The sequence below is a fragment of the Salvelinus alpinus genome, chromosome 9 (genome assembly GCF_045679555.1).
Source record: "Salvelinus alpinus chromosome 9, SLU_Salpinus.1, whole genome shotgun sequence".
In the NCBI taxonomy this organism is placed as follows: Eukaryota; Metazoa; Chordata; class Actinopteri; order Salmoniformes; family Salmonidae; genus Salvelinus; species Salvelinus alpinus.
The window spans coordinates 38,864,007-38,886,958 of NC_092094.1; the positions used below are offsets into that span (position 1 = coordinate 38,864,007).

Sequence of the window (22,952 nt, forward strand, 5' to 3'; positions counted from 1 at the left end):
ACACAACTACCCAGTACTACTGCACTCAGCTACCTGCAGGCAACAGCACACAGCAAGCCCATCCACACTCAACTGTACACACAGCTCCTCAGCTAAAACAAGTGAAGCTCGGGACACTACCAGGCCCCAGCCTCCCACACAGAGCTATAGTGCACTGGGTGTAATGCAGAAAAACCATCCATCTCTGATGGAAGCAGACAGGATCATTACCGACTTTAAAAAACTAATTTAGAGATGGGGGAGATTACAGACACCTATTGATTGGTCTGGGCTTTCCTGGAATGATTTATCTCCAAATGTTGCTAGATTATGTTTTCTAACCTTTATTTAGATTCCATAGATTCCGTTCCACTACATTTAAGAATGCAGAAGGCAATCATTGGGATAGAGTTCAGAGGCAATGCAGATGCTCACACTACACACTGAACCATACACCGTCTTGTTGCTATGGAGAGGCAAGGTAAGGGACGGGGAAAAGGAGGGGAATGCCAGTGCTGACGGACCGGGGTTTGGGGCTTGGCCCTTGAGATGTGGACACAGGACGGGATACAGATGTTTCCCGGAGAGATTGGTCCTGCGGGCGAGACCTAGCCCACATGACCAGAAACATACTCTGAAAACAGCCAGCGGAGGATAGAGACAGACCTCACACCACGATCACCAGGCAGCCAAACAAAGCAAGAGAAACAGACAGAGAGAAAGAAAGAAAGAAAAAGAGAAGGGGGAGATAAAGATAACGATCATTAGAAAGAGATAAAAACACCATTCTAATAAAAGCGTGACCGTGGGGAATTGCTCGTCTTCATTAGCAGAGAGGATATATTTATTTATTTCCAGATGTCCTCCCCCTGCCTGCGTCCCATGTGTACAGAGCACTGTTCATGTGAACCCTGAAGCCAGCGGGAGGTAGAGAGAGTGGGAGAGTAGTGGAGGGGGAGACTGCTAAACAGAGGCAGAGAGAGTGGGAGTATGTAGCAGAGAGAGAATGTAAGGTAGGGGAAGTATATGCAGAGTACTACTTTATATACAGTAGGTCCCTCCCCTGTTTTTAAATTCCCTCAGAAGCTCTGTGACGTCATCATTAACCCACAGTAAAACAGCCCTGTGAGAGGAACGGGGGGTCTAATGAATCCAACATGTTTCAGTAAGTTACCTTGGATACCCTCTGTTTCCTACTTACACTGACCAGCCTTTGCCAAAACACACACCGGGGCTGTGAGAGAAATGGGAAACCGATACCTAGAACTCAACAACCAGAATGGGATCCCCGTTTGCCCTCCTCCCCTCCCAGTCCACACACCACTGAGGTGTGGTTCAGCCCCTCTTTCACCAACTGGGACTATTTCCGCAAATCAGAACCTAAGTTACAGACTGGGTGTACTCAGTATTGGTGTTCCTCCCTGACCGTTCCACTATAACAGTCCCCTACCATCTCTTAACACCTGTCAGTATGAAACTGAGAGTATCTGAGCCAGGTAGAGAAGGGTTAACTAAATCCCTGCATGTTAACCAGAGTATCTGAGCCAGGTAGAGAAGGGTTAACCAAATACCTGCATGTTAACCAGAGTATCTGAGCCAGGTAGAGAAGGGTTAACCAAATACCTGCATGTTAACCAGAGTAACTGAGCCAGGTAGAGAAGGGTTAACCAAATACCTGCATGTTAACCAGAGTATCTGAGCCAGGTAGAGAAGGGTTAACCAAATACCTGCATGTTAACCAGAGTATCTGAGCCAGGTAGAGAAGGGTTAACTAAATACATGTTAACCAGAGTATCTGAGCCAGGTAGAGAAGGGTTAACTAAATACATGTTAACCAGAGTATCTGAGCCAGGTAGAGAAGGGTTAACTAAATACATGTTAACCAGAGTATCTGAGCCAGGTAGAGAAGGGTTAACTAAATACATGTTAACCAGAGTATCTGAGCCAGGTAGAGAAGGGTTAACTAAATACATGTTAACCAGAGTATCTGAGCCAGGTACAGAAGGGTTAACAACTCCTAGCTCCCAGAGGGAGCACACTGTGTCTAGCAGCATTGCAGGGGCAGGCTCCTCTCCTACTCCCTCCCTCTTTAAACTATTATTTAAGAGATTGAAAAAAACAACGCTCCACACACACACACCTACCCAATCCTTGACACAATTTATTTCTATATTATTGAAATGCCTCTGTTAATTGCTGCTCTGGCGGTGCGCGTGCTGCTATTTGCATTTCTGGGCCCTGTTAAGCTGTAACATCCTGACACACCAGCGAATGTAGCTGGGGCAGCGATGCTGTCGGAAACACAACAATCAGCGTAGCAGCGAATGGCACGGGGGTAGAGATCAAACGAGACCACTCTGGACGACCTCACAAACAGTGAGCGGGAATTTACTCGACAAAAAGCCCGTGTGTCCATAAGGGGGATGGGAGAACAGCGCTGTGTTTCAAACGCGCCCTTTCCAAGCGCGCCCTTTCCAAGCGCGCCCTTTCCAAACGAGCCCTTTCCAAACGAGCCCTTTCCAAACGAGCCCTTTTATTTATCCACAGAACGCAAACAAGGTGCGGGGGACCTCGGAGCACACACGCAGACCCCCGATCAGACAAAGAGCCTACCTCACTCAGCCTCTTCATTCAACCCCAAACACACACAAACAACTGTGCTCCGGTCTACCCCAGGGAGGGCCTTGCATTGACAAAGAGACTGCTCAGGTACAGGCAGTAAAGACAGCCTGAGTCTGCAGCCATGTCCTAGCCCAGTGTTTCCCAAACTCTGTCCTCGGACCCCAAGGGGTGCATGTTTTGGTTTTTACCCTAACACTACACATCTGATTGAAATGATCAAAGCTTGATGACTAGTTGGTTAGTTGAATCGGCTGTGTAGTGCTAGGGCAAAAACCAAAAACGTGCACCCCTTGGGGTCTGAGGACAGAGTTTGGGAAATGCTGGGCTAGACCTTCTGTTAGTACACTGTAGAACACAGGGCTTGTGCTAGACACATATAGAAAGAAAGGACAGAGAGAGGAAAGGCTGCTACTTCATGCAGATTGGATAATGAACACTAACAGAAGGACATGTAAAGGAGTGTGTGTCAGTGAGAGAGCTCTGCAGACCTAACCAGAGAGCGGTCTCACCTGGGCCCAGCTCCACTGCAGCCGTCTGCAGGAGAGGTAGACACAGAATACGTAATGTGTGTGGAGCCGCTCCCCTGGCCACGAGGGGCGTGCTGCACAGTCCTGCTGCTGGCCCCCGGCCATTCTGTCTGATTAAGTCTTCTACACTTAAGGGATAAAACCTTGCTCTCCCTATCTCCCACTGGAAGCCATTAGCAGCACCCTATTTGCAGGTCCATGAGTGTGTGTGTGTGTTGTACAGAGCACGTGTGATTTGTATGAATTTTTAAATGCATCCGATAGTGTGTGTGAGTGTACAGGCCTGTTTGTGTATGTATGTGTACTAGTGTGTGTGTGTGTGTGTGTGTGTGTGTGTGTATGTGTATACTAGAGTGTGTGAATGCATTTCTTTAAGAACCAAACTGCAGCCCTACGCCCTGGGAGCCTACCCGGCAGGCAGCAGCAGTTTGTTACAGCCCAGAGCAGAGCCCCGTTAGAGCCCTGCTAGAGCCTGAGCCGGACCCCTTCATTAACATGAACTCTCACTGGATCCACAGGTCCACCGCCTCACCCCTGCACCCTCCCATACCCCCTTACCACAACACCCTGCACCCTCCCATACCCCCTTACCACAACACCCTGCACCCTCCCATACCCCCTTACCACAACACCCTGCACCCTCCCATACCCTCTTACCACAACACCCACTACGTCACCCTGCACCCTCCCATACCCCCTTACCACAACACCCACTACACCACCCTTCACCCTCCCATACCACAACACCACCCTTCACCCTCCCATACCACAACACCCACTACACCACCCTGCACCCTCCCATACCCCCTTACCACAACACCCACTACGTCACCCTGCACCCTCCCATACCACAACACCCACTACGTCATCCTGCACCCTCCCATACCCCCTTACCACAACACCCACTACATCACCCTGCACCCTCCCATACCCCCTTACCACAACACCCACTACGTCACCCTGCACCCTCCCATACCCCCTTACCACAACACCCACTACGTCACCCTGCACCCTCCCATACCCTCTTACCACAACACCCACTACGTCACCCTGCACCCTCCCATACCCCCTTACCACAACACCACCCTTCACCCTCCCATACCACAACGTCACCCTGCACCCTCCCATACCCCCTTACCACAACACCCTGCACCCTCCCATACCACAACACCCACTACGTCACCCTGCACCCTCCCATACCCCCTTACCACAACACCCACTACACCACCCTTCACCCTCCCATACCACAACGTCACCCTGCACCCTCCCATACCACAACGTCACCCTGCACCCTCCCATACCCCCTTACCACAACACCACCCTGCACCCTCCCATACCACAACACCCACTACGTCACCCTGCACCCTCCCATACCCCCTTACCACAACACCCACAACACCACCCTGCACCCTCCCATACCACAACACCCACTACGTCACCCTGCACCCTCCCATACCCCCTTACCACAACACCCACAACACCACCCTGCACCCTCCTATACCACAACGTCACCCTGCACCCTCCCATACCCCCTTACCACAACACCCTGCACCCTCCCATACCCCCTTACCACACACCCACTACACTGCATCGCGTCAAGCAGCAATGGTGCAGTCCGCAGCTAGACACACAATCAGGCCTCATGTACGCGGAACAACACACACACACATCGTACCTGAATTATGGCGGTTTGATCTCCGCACATAACATGATCTCTGTACACAGTTTTAGATCTCTACACATTTATAAAACAGACAGAGAGTAGAGAACACATCCCTCATCTCATCCTTACATAAACATGAAAGAGGTGAAATCATTACAAAACTCCAGCGCTCTACTTCCTAGTTCTATTAGCCATGTACAACAGGAGCTGTGCTCTACTTCCTAGTTCTATTAGCCATGTACAACAGGAGCTGTGCGCTACTTCATAGTTCTATTAGCCATGTACAACAGGAGCTGTGCGCTACTTCCTAGTTCTATTAGCCATGTACAACAGGAGCTGTGCGCTACTTCCTAGTTCTATTAGCCATGTACAACAGGAGCTGTGCTCTACTTCCTAGTTCTATTAGCCATGTACAACAGGAGCTGTGCGCTACTTCCTAGTTCTATTAGCCATGTACAACAGGAGCTGTGCTCTACTTCCTAGTTCTATTAGCCATGTACAACAGGAGCTGCGCGCTACTTCCTAGTTCTATTAGCCATGTACAACAGGAGCTGTGCGCTACTTCCTAGTTCTATTAGCCATGTACAACAGGAGCTGCGCTCTACTTCCTAGTTCTATTAGCCATGTACAACAGGAGCTGTGCTCTACTTCCTAGTTCTATTAGCCATGTACAACAGGAGCTGCGCTCTACTTCCTAGTTCTATTAGCCATGTACAACAGGAGCTGTGCTCTACTTCCTAGTTCTATTAGCCATGTACAACAGGAGCTGCGCTCTACTTCCTAGTTCTATTAGCCATGTACAACAGGAGCTGTGCTCTACTTCCTAGTTCTATTAGCCATGTACAACAGGAGCTGTGCGCTACTTCCTAGTTCTATTAGCCATGTACAACAAGAGCTGTGCGCTACTTCCTAGTTCTATTAGCCATGTACAACAGGAGCTGTGAGCTAGATCCTAGTTCTATTAGCCATGTACAACAGGAGCTGTGCTCTACTTCCTAGTTCTATTAGCCATGTACAACAGGAGCTGTGCGCTACTTCCTAGTTCTATTAGCCATGTACAACAGGAGCTGTGCGCTACTTCCTAGTTCTATTAGCCATGTACAACAGGAGCTGTGCGCTACTTCCTAGTTCTATTAGCCATGTACAACAGGAGCTGTGCTCTACTTCCTAGTTCTATTAGCCATGTACAACAGGAGCTGTGCGCTACTTCCTAGTTCTATTAGCCATGTACAACAGGAGCTGTGCGCTACTTCCTAGTTCTATTAGCCATGTACAACAGGAGCTGTGCGCTACTTCCTAGTTCTATTAGCCATGTACAACAGGAGCTGTGCTCTACTTCCTAGTTCTATTAGCCATGTACAACAGGAGATGTGCGCTACTTCCTAGTTCTATTAGCCATGTACAACAGGAGCTGTGCGCTACTTCCTAGTTCTATTAGCCATGTACAACAGGAGCTGTGCGCTACTTCCTAGTTCTATTAGCCATGTACAACAGGAGCTGCGCGCTACTTCCTAATTCTATTAGCCATGTACAACAGGAGCTGTGCGCTACTTCCTAGTTCTATTAGCCATGTACAACAGGAGCTGTGCGCTACTTCCTAGTTCTATTAGCCATGTACAACAGGAGCTGTGCTCTACTTCCTAGTTCTATTAGCCATGTACAACAGGAGCAGTGCGCTACTTCCTAGTTCTATTAGCCATGTACAACAGGAGCTGTGCTCTACTTCCTAGTTATATTAGCCATGTACAACAGGAGCTGTGGGCTACTTCCTAGTTCTATTAGCCATGTACAACAGGAGCTGTGCGCTACTTCCTAGTTCTATTAGCCATGTACAACAGGAGCTGTGCGCTACTTCCTAGTTCTATTAGCCATGTACAACAGGAGCTGTGCTCTACTTCCTAGTTCTATTAGCCATGTACAACAGGAGCTGTGCGCTACTTCCTAGTTCTATTAGCCATGTACAACAGGAGCTGTGCGCTACTTCCTAGTTCTATTAGCCATGTACAACAGGAGCTGTGCGCTACTTCCTAGTTCTATTAGCCATGTACAACAGGAGCTGTGCTCTACTTCCTAGTTCTATTAGCCATGTACAACAGGAGCTGTGCGCTACTTCCTAGTTCTATTAGCCATGTACAACAGGAGCTGTGCGCTACTTCCTAGTTCTATTAGCCATGTACAACAGGAGCTGTGCGCTACTTCCTAGTTCTATTAGCCATGTACAACAGGAGCTGCGCGCTACTTCCTAATTCTATTAGCCATGTACAACAGGAGCTGTGCGCTACTTCCTAGTTCTATTAGCCATGTACAACAGGAGCTGTGCGCTACTTCCTAGTTCTATTAGCCATGTACAACAGGAGCTGTGCTCTACTTCCTAGTTCTATTAGCCATGTACAACAGGAGCTGTGCGCTACTTCCTAGTTCTATTAGCCATGTACAACAGGAGCTGTGCTCTACTTCCTAGTTATATTAGCCATGTACAACAGGAGCTGTGGGCTACTTCCTAGTTCTATTAGCCATGTACAACAGGAGCTGTGCTCTACTTCCTAGTTCTATTAGCCATGTACAACAGGAGCTGTGCGCTACTTCCTAGTTCTATTAGCCATGTACAACAGGAGCTGCGCGCTACTTCCTAGTTCTATTAGCCATGTACAACAGGAGCTGCGCGCTACTTCCTAGTTCTATTAGCCATGTACAACAGGAGCTGCGCTCTACTTCCTAGTTCTATTAGCCATGTACAACAGGAGCTGCGCGCTACCTCCTAGTTCTATTAGCCATGTACAACAGGAGCTGCGCGCTACTTCCTAGTTCTATTAGCCATGTACAACAGGAGCTGTTCTCTTTTAGAAGCCTTTGGGTGTTCACTTCTCTCCAACTCACATACTGCACAGGGTCACACTGATAGCATGCATCCTGAACAAACCCCAGACAGACTGAACAGTAACATCTATGGGCTGCCTGACTATTTAGAATGGCTGATTACTGTCCTTTTTACTGATGGTGCCCTTGTGTCTTTTCAAACCAAATGGTCCTCTACGACCACACAGACACACCTCTGAGCTACAGGTGCAGCCAATGGCTTTTACGTAGACACAGCAGAGGGAAAGACAAAGAGTCTTGGGTTTCAAGATAATTAATAAAAGATAAAAGCCTGGCTTGTTCTGCATGGCTTAATGGATGTTAATAGCTGGGAGAATGATGGGGACACGCACAGTGCAGTCTGCATGTGATGGACCAAAGCCCCCCTAGGGAACAAGCAATACTACTGACGACACCCATCTCCTCACACACACAGCCCTGCTCACATGATCTGACACACACTCTCTCTCTCATTTTCCTACACACGCATTCACTCAAGAGAGACTCATCCACTCGGTCCGTCTCATCCTCTCATATACATTCATACATACGAACACAGTTGGGGATTAGGGCTTGGTGCTAGACCGTGTTCACTCTTGCGGCTCACTACATCGTGCGCAAACACACAAAGACACGCGACTGGAATACAAGAGGATTCCTCTGCCAGTGAAGAGAGCTGAACATCATTGTAGTCCTGACTAGAAGGCCAGCAACCAGGGCCGTCTGCAGCTAGACACACTGACTGGCACGTTGGGACTAACACAGGGGAGGACTAAACCAACTCACCACTAACAGCAAGACAACAACAATGTAGTCATAACTGAGAAAACAACAAGCCATTAAAAACTAATATCTACACAGCTATAAGTCATTCATCAAAGTGATGGAAGTGTAGAGCTGAGTGCTGCAGTCAATCTGTATCTCTATCCCCCCTCCTCACCCCCACTGCAGCTAAAGCTTCACCACAACGCATGCAGGGCCCCATTGTCTGCCCTGCCGTTCCCCACCAAACCATAATCAAACGACAACGTGCGCACAATGGCGGGGATGGCAATTCCCAGGGTGCTCCTCTGCGCTAGCTGTGTTCACAGAGGAAGTGTGGACAGAGGGGGCTGAGAGGGGCCTGCAGGGGCTCTTATCACTGCACCGGGTCACTCTGACCAATCACACACTGGCTACAGGCCCAGGAGGGCGGGGGCCTGGAATTTCCTGCTGGACAGGACACAGGCACATAGATCCAACCCTCCCATCCAACCCCCACCCCTGTCCCCACCTCCTCCCCCTCGGATCCTGGGGGGCTTTCCCATTGGCTGGCTGCAGTGCCCCTCTGGTCGCCGCCGCTCTACCACTGGCCAAGCGTGATGCCAATCTGCAGCCCAAGCCATCCCCCGGGGAACTCTAACTTCAATGGTCTGTCCTCCAAGCCACCACCATGGGACAGCGACAGAAGCTGATTAACCAAATACTTTTATCAGCACTGAAACCGCTCTGCCGCACAAAACAGCCTTAAAAACACAAACCACCACCACTGGCCAGAAAAGCACAAATGGGTAAAGAGGGAACACAGCAGAGAGCTTAGATGGCAAAGAGAAAAAAAACACAAAGCTTGACGGGGCCCACAGCTCTGCCTCCCTCACTGAGGGCATTGCTGCTCCAAAATCCTGCCGAGCTGTCCAGCCGCCGCCCCCCCCCCACCACTAGCCTCCTCCCGTAACCAAACACCCCCCTCTAACCCCCGCCTCTACAGGAGCATGAGTTTAGAGGCCGGAGAACTAGAGGACAAGCGAGAATGGCGAGAGCTGGAGAGAGAGAGAAAGGGAGGATAGGAGTGGAAGAGCAGAGAATGGAGGATAGGAGTGGAAGCGCAGAGAATGGAGGATAGGAGTGGAAGAGCAGAGAATGGAGGATAGGAGTGGAAGAGCAGAGGATGGAGGATAGGAGTGGAAGAGCAGAGAATGGAGGATAGGAATGGAAGAGCAGAGAATGGAGGATAGGAGTGGAAGAGCAGAGAATGGAGGATAGGAGTGGAAGAGCAGAGAATGGAGGATAGGAGTGGAAGAGCAGAGAATGGAGGATAGGAGTGGAAGAGCAGAGAATGGAGGATAGGAGTGGAAGAGCAGAGAATGGAGGATAGGAGTGGAAGAGCAGAGAATGGAGGATAGGAATGGAAGAGCAGAGAATGGAGGATAGGAGTGGAAGAGCAGAGAATGGAGGATAGGAATGGAAGAGCAGAGGATGGAGGATAGGAGTGGAAGAGCAGAGGATGGAGGATAGGAGTGGAAGAGCAGAGAATGGAGGATAGGAGTGTGGGTGGATGACTAGCAGCGGTCGTGTGTTTTCAGGTTCGGTCTTCTCAGGCAGCTCTTGGCTGATGCCCTGGGGAGAACTTGGCTAGTCTGAGCCAAGCAGAGCTCTGTGAAGCGCACACCGTCTCCCTGGCTTGATCACTCACTCTCTCTCTCTTTCTCTTGCCTGGAGCATCCAAGCAGCAGCACCCACGCCAAGACTCAGCCTTAGCCCCAGCTCTACAACCAGAGGAGCACTGGCAGAACCAACCCCAGACACAACCAAAAAGAAAAGGCCTTTATCTGGTGGAGCAAGTCAATGGAGGAGCAGAATGCCTGACTGGCGTATTACATTCCACCACAAAGCAGAGTTCCACACCAAAACAGGATCCACCTGGCTGGTCTCCAACCAACACCAGAGATGAGGGGTGTCAGGTGTGGAAGGCTCTGATCACTCTCTTTAGCCTGGATCAAACAGACACACACACACGCACGGAAGAAGTCCTGTTCAAATAGGGTGGTAAAATCAGGGTCAAGTAAGAGCTGGGACACTGGTGACTCAGTGGAAGGGAGAAAACGGGCAAATGGAAGACAGTTTCCTTTAGATAGGCCAATTATGTTTACACTCACAGGATAGGTCCCGTGTCTTCACAAAGCTGTGGTTTTATCACACACACACACACCTCCTCCCCTTTGTACACATGTCACACTCCTGACTGTGCTGTGTTTCTCACTCTTGTCGTCAGCAGGCATTTCCTGAAGAAAGCCCTGGGTGCTGTGTCAACTCTCCCCATTCCTTTTGATTCTGCACCGTCTGCACTGTCTGCACCGTCTGCGCCTGCCTGAGCCTGCCTGTTCTACCTTTGTCTCAGGGAGCTAAGGAATCCACACACTCAGCTTCAGAAACAGCGCCAAGAGCTTATCAGCCGACAACAAATCCACCCTTCTCAACACCAAGAGAAACACTCAGCTTTATATGTATATATACACACACACCTGTCTCCACTATGTTAGAGAGCAGACAACACAGTGGAAGATTAAAGGGCCTCTCAGATCTCCAATGTGGTTTTTCATCCTTCTCAACTGTCAGAGCAGAGAGGGAAATGATTTCAATATACCTCCAGCTTGTACATAAAACACCAGAGAGGAAGAGAAAGAATGTAGGAGGGAGGGAGGGAACGGAGGATAGAAAAGAGGACTAGAAACATTTGTGAAGAGAAAAGCAGACATGATTAAATCACAAGGGCTGCCTCCCGCTGTCATTGAGTGTGACACAGGTTCACAACAGGAACACACTGACGAGGGTGACGAGGTAATCACGTTCCAAACGCTCCGCTATGATGCCATCAAAAGGGGACGGGACAGAGAAAGAGACAGACTTCTGTCCCTCCTCCCCACCCCCACCCCAAAAAGACAGCATTTGACTGGTGACCTAGGAGGAGGAGGAAGGCCTCTCTGGATTAGAGGCCCTCAGGAGACCCTCCAGGAATAGAAGTGCTGCACAGAGCTACACCACCACTGTACCCAACTCACAGCCGCATGTACAGATAGAGACCCGCTCATATAGACATGCACAGAGACAGGGAGAGACATACACATTCACATGTACAGGGGAAACACAGACACACAGGGAGACACACATACATGCAAAGGCACAGGCACACATGCACTTAGGCTGCGTTTACACAGGCAGCCCAATTCTGATATTTTTACACCTATTGGTATTTTGACCAATCAGATCAGGTCTTCTGTTTATAAATGTGCAAAATATCAGAATTGGGCTGCCTGTGTAAACGCAGCCTTAGGGAGGTACACACATATTCACCGATCCAGACACACACACTGACAATGGCATCAGACTCAGAGAGGACTCGGGGCAGCTTGGGAGAGAGAGAGAGGCAGAATGGGGACCCTTAATTGCCTTACCCTGTAGTACAGTCTGGGGAGTGCTTTTTGACTTGAGATTCCAATTTCACACTAAGGCATTATTTAGTTTGATACAGACTTGATTAGGCATTACAGCAGGCCCCTTTTTCTGGAGGAGCTTTGTGGCTCTCAAATCACTGGAGGAGAGATTAACTCTGCAGTTAACTCTCACACAGCCTGCCGCCTGCCTGCTTGGTGCGGCAGGAGAGGGTTCCTCTTATCCCAAACACTAACACATTCAACTTTTACTAGTCACCAGTCAGTCTCCTCAATCACTGCCGCTAACTTTAGTAGAGCCTTATAAAATCTGTTTTGTTTGTCAACTGCACACCAGCCAGAGACCGTTGTTTGATTAGCAATATACTGCAGAGTTTGCAAAACAAGTGGCCACTGGATTGGTGCAAATAATCATGATATCATTCTGTCAGATAGGCATGGGCTACTTTGTAGTTAACATTTCATTGAGAAGGTTTTTGGTAACCTTTCCATCTACAAGAAGACAGTTGTCATGACATCAGCATCATCGCTAAGTGGTAGACAAACGTGCACACACATACAGGGGGAAACTCTTCAGAAAGTTGAAGGAAAATACAAATCACTGATGCATTTTGTTCATGTCTGACAATAATCTTGGGCAAATGAATGCATTTTCTAATAAATTCAATACATTTAGTTGATTTCCTACAGTTGAATTCCGTTTTAATGTCTGGACACCGTGAGTCCTACTACAGCCAGACGGACCGTGCTGAGAAAGGGAACATTTTACAGATGAAGTTGAGGTGAAGATGCATGACTATGGAAACCCCTAATAGCTTCCAACTAGTCCTTCACTGTAGAAGCTGAGCAGGGCATTACCATGGACATGGTGATGCAGGGCACCACTCTAATCCAGCCTCCTCTGCCCTCCCAATGTATGTTCGGGGAAGAGGAGAGGATGGTCCCTGGACTGCACATCAACACGGCTGGACCAGGGCTAGACTCTACATTTTTAAAGCAGAGATCCATCGACCAACACAGGGGCCCCACAGAACACAGCAATATCTTCTCACCCGCACTCCTATTCTCTTTCTGCAGACTCTCACGCTGTCTCTCAGCCGCTGTTTGATGGTGACATAAAGGATTTATTAGGGGGGGAAAAAAAGAAGAAAAAAAAATACTGATTTATATATTTTTTAAGACTTTTCTTCTCTTTCAACTCCTTCCTTCACACACACACACACCTTTGTGTAGTCTGAGTGATGGACTCTAAAGCCTCAGACGGTCTACTCAGACTGTTGCCCTTCGAGTAGCACTCACAGACAGAGATGGTTTCAGTGGACAATGTTGGACAGATAGACTACTCTTCTTGTTGTTTGGCTGGTGGGTCGGCACAATCCTCATTAGACTACAAGCTAAACTTCCCCCTGGAAAGACTACTTCTTAAAGACAAACACATCTCTCTCTCTCTCACACAGCTGCACCTCGTTCCCACACCCACCTCTATTCTCCAGTGGCTTCCAGTCACTCATGGCATTGGAGGTAGAACAATACAGAGCTGTGACTGGGAGCAGAGGCCTTCCTTCTCATCTTCACACATCTCAACATATGGACTCTGTTTCCGGCCATCAACGCATCAATTCACACGGACCCTAATTCTAACCCTAACACCTAAGCCTAAAATAGCCTTTTTCCTTGTGGGGACCAACAAAATGTCCCCACATGTAAGAATTTTCCTTGTTTTACTATCCTTGTGAGGACTTCTTGTCCCCACATGGATAGTAAATCCAAAAACATACACACAAAACTTCCCTGATTTAGATCGTTTCATTTGAACTTCAATAGGAAAATGACAAGAAGTGTGAGAAAGGAGGGAGACATGGAAGGGGGGCCTTTTCACCCTCTCTCTCATCTGTAAGTAGCTCACCATCCAACAATGTGTGTGTGAAGTGAAAATGCACCACGGACAAGACTAACAGAAAATGAAAACATGTCAGATGTGTGCATGCTTTGTAAATGTCATTTTTGCTCTGAAATCGAGAGCGACTTTAATAGTGTCTTCCCCCCTCCTCACCCTGCTCTTTGCACGGCATATTATTCTGGCCTCTGTAGGGGGTGCTCGCCATTTGACAGAGGATTGAATTAAAATAAATCTGAAAAACAAAAGTGACTTCATAATCAAGGACTAGCCATTCTCCGAGGTTGTGAGGCCAGCATAAAGGAAGGCTAAAATAAGGGCTAATTCTGTCTGCGCTAAATACTAATGTGTGAAGCGAGGTTCTAGGCAAGTGTCTAGCCCTGGGATAGAGAGAGGCTGCTTCACAGCTTAAATCAATTTGGAGATGACATTGCAAGCTGTATCAAGGCTCTATACTGCAAAACACAGAGCAGCGCTTTTCTCAAAACACAAAGCTCAAAAGACGAGGCACAGTTGCAGATGGGGATATTTTTTGACGATATTACGTATCGTTTTAACAATATCGCAATATTATTTTGCGCTAGCCGCACCAACACTCCAGTATTTTTCATTCATAGCTTGTTTATCCATATTCTTTAAAAATAGGGAGCCAATTTGTTTTCAGCACTTTTATTTCCATGACTGATCAAAACTCGTTTGCTCTTGTCCTGCAGCAGACATATGGAGAGCAATATGTTTGGAACATCGAATTGCAATAAAATCATAGTATCGAATCACAATACATATAGAATCGTGAGAATATAATTCCCACACCTAAATATCATGATAATATCATATCGTGAGGCCTCTGGCAATTCCTAGCCATACTTTTAACCATGACTTTATTCAGGTTATACAATAAAGTCTGTGGCATGGTGCAGCATTGTCATGCTGATAGAATCAAACATGTAGGCTTAAAAGCCCATGCAAAAGACCAAGACAAATATTGGACCACTGAAAAACATTTCAAAGAATAGGATATATGCTTCTGTTTAAAAAATATTTTAACATTCTCATACAAAATTTTCAGCATTTATTTATCTGTATTTGTATTCTTTTTACTGCTCTGGGGTTATAATTATTGCTTGGATATCCTTATTTACTATTATGCATTGATTTCTTTTTCAGTCTGTGCACTGCACAGAACACCGGAAGAATGATTACTGAATTATCACATTATTGTAATGTTTGTTTATGGGTTAATTAATCCCGTAAAGGAAAGGTTGCCAACTGACGATTTGACACGAATATAAATGTCATTCATTCATGTAAAATACTTTGCTAATCATTACTAAAATATAATAATATACCTAATTACCACTTCACACCTGGATGAAGTGGGAGTTCGGTGTTTCTTCATCTTCTTCCTGAATGTACTTGATGTTTTGTGATTCAAAGAGCTATTTAATAACCCAACACAGCGAATGTATACACACAGCCCAGGGCACTCAATCCATTGGAGTCATTTCTCTCGGTTTTTAACTCCACACGTTTTTCAGAGGAAAGTTTCCAGGCGCAGTGGAATCAATAGGTTGAGCAGAAGGAAGCTATTGGAGGATTTTTCCTGATGCGTGGGCACAGTAAGTCTCCCATCTCCCACCCAGGACTGTTCCAGTTGCCTCCCCCTGCAGCTCTGAGACCCATACTAGCCCTGGAAGGAGCCCAGGACCCAAGCAGGATCCATTATCCAGGGCCTGGCCAGCAGGAGGCCTAGCAACTCCTGGCAAGAGGTAAAAATCGAATCCAATTTATTCATCGCATGCTTGGTAAACAACAGGTGTGGACTAACAGTGAAATGCTTACTTACGGGCCCTTCCCAACAATGCAGAGAGAAAGAAAAGAGAAATAATAGAAAAGTAAAACACGTAATACACAAGGCAGGCTGCAGGGGTCAGCAGGGGTCAACACTCTTCATTAATGACTTCAGCATCAGGCCCTCTTCTCTCCCCTCCCCTCCCCTCCCCTCCCCAACAACCACCCTTTAATCATCAGAGCTGGGACGAGGAGCCTTCCAAGCGAGTAGCTTCTCAATAAATATATGCATCAGCCAGGTGTGGCGAAGGTGCTTAATTGCCCCCTTTGCTTATGTTTAATGTACAGCCTAAAGAGAAACTGTGGGGTCGAGGAGCAGCTGCCTAGAGAAAGGAGCATGAACACAACCTCACGGACATCATGGCGGGCCAAGGAGACAGAGGAGATGAGAGGAGAGCAGGAGGAAGAGAGGTGACAAAGACGGGAAGGGTTGAGGGTAGGAGGAAACTGAACAGGAAGAAATAAAGGGGGAAATGAACATGAAGACCTCTGCCTACGCTGTTGGACCAGACAAACAGCAGTGTTCTGCTAGTGCTGATCTGGCTCTTGTAGCTACCCTCCAGAAGGTTCATGGTTCTGGCCTTCTCTCTCTGAGGTCAAAGCAGAGCTGGGTCACAGCCCTCTGCCCACACTGGAGACACTGCACTGACATTTACACACAAAACCCATTAACACACTCACTCACTCACTAAACCACTCACAGGCTCACAAAGAGCTGCGCTTGACATATCCCATTTACGGAGCCTGTACCTCGCTCAGGCGTTTAGGCCGGTTAACTCTGGGTGTCTGCCACAGATCAGCCTGGTTCAACATCAAACAACAGGTGGGCCATTCCAAACGTCCTCAGGTTAACATTGCACAATATTTGACTGTTCTAAAAAAAAAATTTTTTAAGAACAGCACACGACAATGAAACAAAATAACAAATCCTACATCTACTCCCACACTTGGCTTGTAGGGTAGAGAGAGCATTGGCCGTTCTGAGGCTACGGTCCTGTACACATCATTTGCACAGGAAGGAGCCGATTAGGAACAAAACTTTCTGAAAGCATTGTTCCAACACATTTTAATCCGCCCAATGCAGCAGCACAATCAGAGTTTGAGAGCGAGGGACCTAGGAGAGGACAGACTCCACAGGGAGGTACTGGTGGGGGAGCTGTGGTTGGCAGGCTGGAGGGGTGGGGGTAGAGGGTGGGGGGGGTTCAGGGGGAGCAGTGGAGAGGGAACCAACCACACAAACATAATTAATAGCAAAAGTCACCCCGGCGTCGCTCGCTCTTTAGAAAGGAAGCGCGGAGCGGAGAGGGTCCTGAGCGGGCAGTGGTTACGGCCCAGTAAGTCTAGAGCGCTGATAAACCCTGGTGCTAAGCCGGTACAATGGCACAGCCTACGACTGAGCTCTTCCATTAAGACAGATCCTTCCATACACACTAGCAGGCAGGCTGCTGATAAGGAGTTGTCAATGGCAGACACACTGGTCGCAAGGGAGCTCACCCTGCCTGGGCACACACATCTCCACACCAGTAGGGGCCGCTGTAGAGTAAGACTCTACACTACAGGAAGGCTGGCTGCATCACCGCTTGGTTTGGCAACTGCTTGGCATCCTACCGCACGGCGCTTCAGAGGGTAGTGCATACGGCCCAGTACATCACTGGGGTCGAACTCCCTGCCATCCAGGACCTCTATTTCAGGCGGTGTCAGAGGAAGGCCCTACTAAATATCAAATCAAATCAAATCAAATTTTATTAGTCACATACACATGGTTAGCAGATGTTAATGCGAGTGTAGCGAAATGCTTGTGCTTCTAGTTCCGACAATGCAGTAATAACCAACAAGTAATCTAACCTAACAATTCCACAACTACTACCTTATACACACACAAGTGTAAAGGGATAAAGAATATGTACATAAAGATATATGAATGAGTGATGGTACAGAACGGCATAGGCAAGATGCAGTAGATGGTATAGAGTACGGTATATACATATGAGATGAGTACTGTAGGGTATGTAAACATAAAGTGGCATAGTTTAAAGTGGCTAGTGGTACATGTATTACATAAAGATGGCAAGATGCAGTAGATGATATAGAGTACAGTATATACATATGAGATGGGTAATGTAGGGTATGTAAACATTATATTAAGTGGCATTGTTTAAAGTGGCTAGTGGTACATTTTTACATAATTTCCATCAATTCCCATTTTTAAAGTGGCTGGAGTTGAGTCAGTATGTTGGCAGCGGCCGCTAAATGTTAGTGGTGGCTGTTTAACAGTCTGATGGCCTTGAGATAGAAGCTGTTTTTCAGTCTCTCGGTCCCTGCTTTGATGCACCTGTACTGACCTCGCCTTCTGGATGATAGCGGGGTGAACAGGCAGTGGCTTGGGTGGTTGTTGTCTTTGATGATCTTTATGGCCTTCCTGTGACATCGGGTGGTGTAGGTGTCCTGGAGGGCAGGTAGTTTGCCCCCGGTGATGCGTTCTGCAGACCTCACTACCCTCTGGAGAGCCTTACGGTTGTGGGCGGAGCAGTTGCCGTACCAGGCGGTGATACAGCCCGACAGGATGCTCTCGATTGTGCATCTGTAGAAGTTTGTGAGTGCTTTTGGTGACAAGCCGAATTTCTTCAGCCTCCTGAGGTTGAAGAGGCGCTGCTGCGCCTTCTTCACGACGCTGTCTGTGTGGGTGGACCAATTCAGTTTGTCCGTGATGTGTACACCGAGGAACTTAAAACTTTCCACCTTCTCCACTACTGACCCGTCGATGTGGATAGGGGGGTGCTCCCTCTGCTGTTTCCTGAAGTCCACAATCATCTCCTTTGTTTTGTTGACGTTGAGTGTGAGGTTATTTTCCTGACACCACACTCCGAGGGCCCTCACCTCCTCCCTGTAGGCCGTCTCGTCGTTGTTGGTAATCAAGCCTACCACTGTAGTGTCATCCGCAAACTTGATGATTGAGTTGGAGGCGTGCATGGCCACGCAGTCGTGGGTGAACAGGGAGTACAGGAGAGGGCTCAGAACGCACCCTTGTGGGGCCCCAGTGTTGAGGATCAGCGGGGTGGAGATGTTGTTACCTACCCTCACCACCTGGGGGCGGCCCATCAGGAAGTCCAGGACCCAGTTGCACAGGGCGGGGTCGAGACCCAGGGTCTCGAGCTTGATGACGAGTTTGGAGGGTACTATGGTGTTAAATGCTGAGCTGTAATCGATGAACAGCATTCTCACATGGGTATTCCTCTTGTCCAGATGGGTTAGGGCCGTGTGCAGTGTGGTTGCGATTGCGTCGTCTGTGGACCTATTGGGTCGGTAAGCAAATTGGAGTGGGTCTAGGGTGTCCGGTAGGGTGGAGGTGATATGGTCCTTGACTAGTCTCTCAAAGCACTTCATGATGACGGAAGTGAGTGCTACGGGGCGGTAGTCGTTTAGCTCAGTTACCTTAGCTTTCTTGGGAACAGGAACAATGGTGGCCCTCTTGAAGCATGTGGGAACAGCAGACTGGGATAAGGATTGATTGAATATGTCCGTAAACACACCAGCCAGCTGGTCTGCGCATGCTCTGAGGACGCGGCTGGGAATGCCGTCTGGGATGCCGTCTGCAAATATTGTCATTGACTACTGCCACCCAAGTCATAGACTGTTCACTCTGCTACTGCGCGCCAAGTCTGACAAAAGGCACCTGAACAGCTTCTACCCCCAAACCATAAGACTTCTGAACAGTTCATAAAAATGGCTAACCGGACAATTTACTTTGAAACTCTTTTTTATTATTTGTCTTAAATTGTTTTGAGTCCATTGCACTGGCTATATGCACACTCACTAGACTCTACCCACACACTAATACTACACTGACACTCCAACACACACACACTTTACATACACTGCTGCTACACTGTTTATTATACGTCCTGATTGCCTAGTCACTATTACCCCTACCCACATCGTACACATTCACTCTGTACTGGTACTCCTTGTATATAGCCTCGTTATTGTTTTTATTGTGTTACCATTTCCTTTTTTTCATTTAAAAAATATTTGTCTTACTTTAACTGCATTGTTGGGAAAGGGCTCATAAGTAAGCATTAAACCGTAAAGTCCACACCTGATGTATTCAGCGCCTGTGACCAATAACATTTTATTTTGAAGGAAGGAAGAATCAGATCCATCCCTGACAAGATCTTTAAAATAACCGACTGATTCTAAACCGACGTTTATTATAAGTATCAGACCACTATAAGCAGTTTATTCCATTTCCTATTTCAATGACTCATGTAACTGAAGAGCACTGTACCTTTAAAAAAGACCCCCTTTCCCCATCTTGAAAAATGTGCAAAATCCATATAATATTGTGCAAACCAATAAGCTCTATATAAAAATAGACGACCGCTGTGGCTGAACAATGACCAATTACTTTTTTGGTCATATCAAAATACAAGACAAAAATCGCTCTCCCTGCTGTGTAGTCAATGAACATTTTACAAAGGCTTAGAAAAATCTATTTTGTGGTTCAGCTACCATTAATACAGGGCAACAGTCTTCTATACTCACAGATTGAAAAAACTATTGCTAAAAGACATTTCATGCATGCCTGCCTGCTGCTAGTAAACACAAAGGCACATAAAAGTGTAATATCACTGTGTGTATATAATGTGAAAGAGACAAACCGGACTTTCTCGCTTTATTTTTCCCTCTTACGCGCGCGCACACACACACACACACACACGCGTGCATGAGAATAAAGACAGGAGAGCAGGCTCTCATCACTCAATCCGCACTGTGGTATCTCACTTCACTGTTTTATAACAGCCTGTTGACCAATGAAACTTTGGCTGTGCTACCAAAAGCCTAGGTGACAATAAAAATGCCATTTAATGTTAAAATAGATGGTTTTAGGAAGGCAGAGAGAGGGGTAGAGGGATGCCAGGGATATGCTTCACACACACACTTCCTGAAAAACTAATCCACATCAATCCATAACAATATGCAGCAGTAACACTTTCAATGAGATGCTCGCCTGTATATAATTAACACTATAATTACTTGAGTACCAGCATTGTTGTTACAGGGTGCTCAATTGCTTTGAAAATTGCATAGTTTGTGTTATAACAAAATATGTAATAAAGAACAATCCCTTTTCTTCTTGTATAACAAAAAACACTCAACTCTATTGCTATGCAATTACTGAAGCGCTATGTCACATGTTAATACAATGTTACTACTTAGGTAATTACAGTGTTACTACAAAGGTGTACGAGCAACTGAATAATCTAACCATAATGTAGATTGAGAGATGATTTAACTGGACAAATAATACAATCAAGTAAACTCTATTATGTCAACATAAAACTGGCACACAAAATGAATATCTACACTACAGAATCTAGAGAAGAGAAACATTACAATCTCAGCCAGGTGGAGCTAAATAAATAGATTAAGATTTTTGAAGATTTTACTGCAACTTAGAAAATTTTTGAATTGATAGGGGAAGCTGGTGTAAACAGTAGTACTGGTGGAATTTGCGTGGAAAGAAGGGGGAAAGCAGAGGGGAGGTGGAGCCCTAGACAAGCCTTGTTCCAACGGCTCCTTCTCCTCCATCCCAGGTTAAAGGTCCTATTTGATTTGATTGACTAAACAACACTGTGGAAAATAAATAAGTGCTCTCTCGCTCCCTGGATGTCATGTGCACTCATTCCCGCTTAATGTCCTGTAAATGAAGAGGATTTATTAATGTGTAATTAAGTAATAATCATCACTACATAATGCATGAAATACTCATGGGGACGGGGGAGATATGAAACAGAAATACCCCGGCCAGGCACTCTACGCAAAGACACACATTAAAAAGGGATTAATCGGGAGAAATAATATTTTGATAAGAACCACTCGTTCCCCTCTCCCCCCTCCCCATTAGTAAAACAGCCAATCATAGCTATTAATGCAACCTCAATTAGGAAAGAAAATCCCCCCCACCACAAACTACTGATGATAACAAGGATTGGTGGTTTCATCAAATCCTTTTTCATCATAGCCGGTTGACTGTGTGTAGCAAAAGAGGAATAAATATGAGTCTCAATGTGTTGAATGACACTTTAATAATGTTTACATACTGCTTTGCGCATCTCATATGTATATACTGTATTCTATTCTACTGTATTTTAGTCAATGCCCCTCCGACAATGCTCAATCTAATATTTATATATTTCCTAATTCCATTCTTTTACATTTAGATGTGTGTGTACTATGGTGAATTGTTAGATACTACTGCACTGTTAGATACTACTGCACTGCTGGAGCTAGGAAGACAAGCATTTCGCTACACCCGCAATAACATCTGCTAAATATGTGTATGTGCCTAATACAATTTGATTTGAGCATTGGCATTGACAGGCACTCGTAGGAGTTGAGTGAGCAGGTGAGAGACAAGAGGACACGAAAAACACAAATAATCCCTGGTGCATGCCCTGTACCACTGACGCTCACTCATAATTTGAGAATATGCCAGTTAGTGAGAAAGGTGTTGTGCGGAGATAGCAACAGAACACATCTTAGTTACACATAGATCTGGCCTCTGGCTGCTGTGCATCACCGACTAAGCACAAGCTTTGTTTATTCAAAGCCACAAGCTGCCACTGCCAAACGAACACACTCAGGATACAAAACAGTACAAAGACTAGCTATCTTTATGCAGAGAAATTGGGATTTGTTTTCACATGACATATAGTACATGTACAAGTAACTGTCAAAATAAAGGAAACAGCGTCTTAATAGGGCATTGTGCCACCACGAGCTGCCAGAACAGCTTCAATGCGGCTTGGCATAGGGTCTACAAGTGTCTGGAATTCTATTGAAGAAACGCAACACCATTCTACCACAAGAAATTCCATAATTTGGTGTTTTGTTGATGTGGTGGAAAACGTTGTCTCAGCCACCACTTCAGATTCTCCCATAAGTTTCCACTTGTGTTGAGATACGGTGATTGACACACCCGCCCACCATGCTCCTTTGAGACCCCTCTTGAGATCTTTAACTCTAGCCATAGCAGCTGAAATAAAAGGAAACTGGTCATTTTTATACATGACCCTAAGCATGATGGGATGTTAATTGCTTAATTGATTCAGGGACCACACCTGTGTGGAAGCACCTGCTTTCAATATACTTTGTATCCCTGATTTACTCAAGTGTTTACTTTATTTTGGGAGTTACCTGTAAATGCCTTGTAGTTAGTTCATTAGTATTAGTAATTGTTGAAATAATCAAGTGATCCCTTTCCCACATTCAGCCTATATGTGATCATTTTAAAATGTCTTGCTTTGAACCAGTGTATATTTTAGTAGACACCAAAGGTATCCCGAGAG

At 46.6% G+C, this 22,952-nt stretch overlaps 1 protein-coding gene and 1 long non-coding RNA gene across 7 annotated transcripts in view; both read right to left on the reverse strand.

Moving 5' to 3' along the window:
• The window catches only part of LOC139530103 (uncharacterized), a 428,447-nt gene that overhangs the window by 168,037 nt on the left and 237,458 nt on the right, over nt 1–22,952 (reverse strand). The window lies entirely within an intron of this gene.
• Nucleotides 1–22,952, reverse strand: part of LOC139584793 (zinc finger protein 423-like) — a 142,265-nt gene that overhangs the window by 117,443 nt on the left and 1,870 nt on the right. The gene's annotated exons all lie outside the window — the stretch shown is intronic.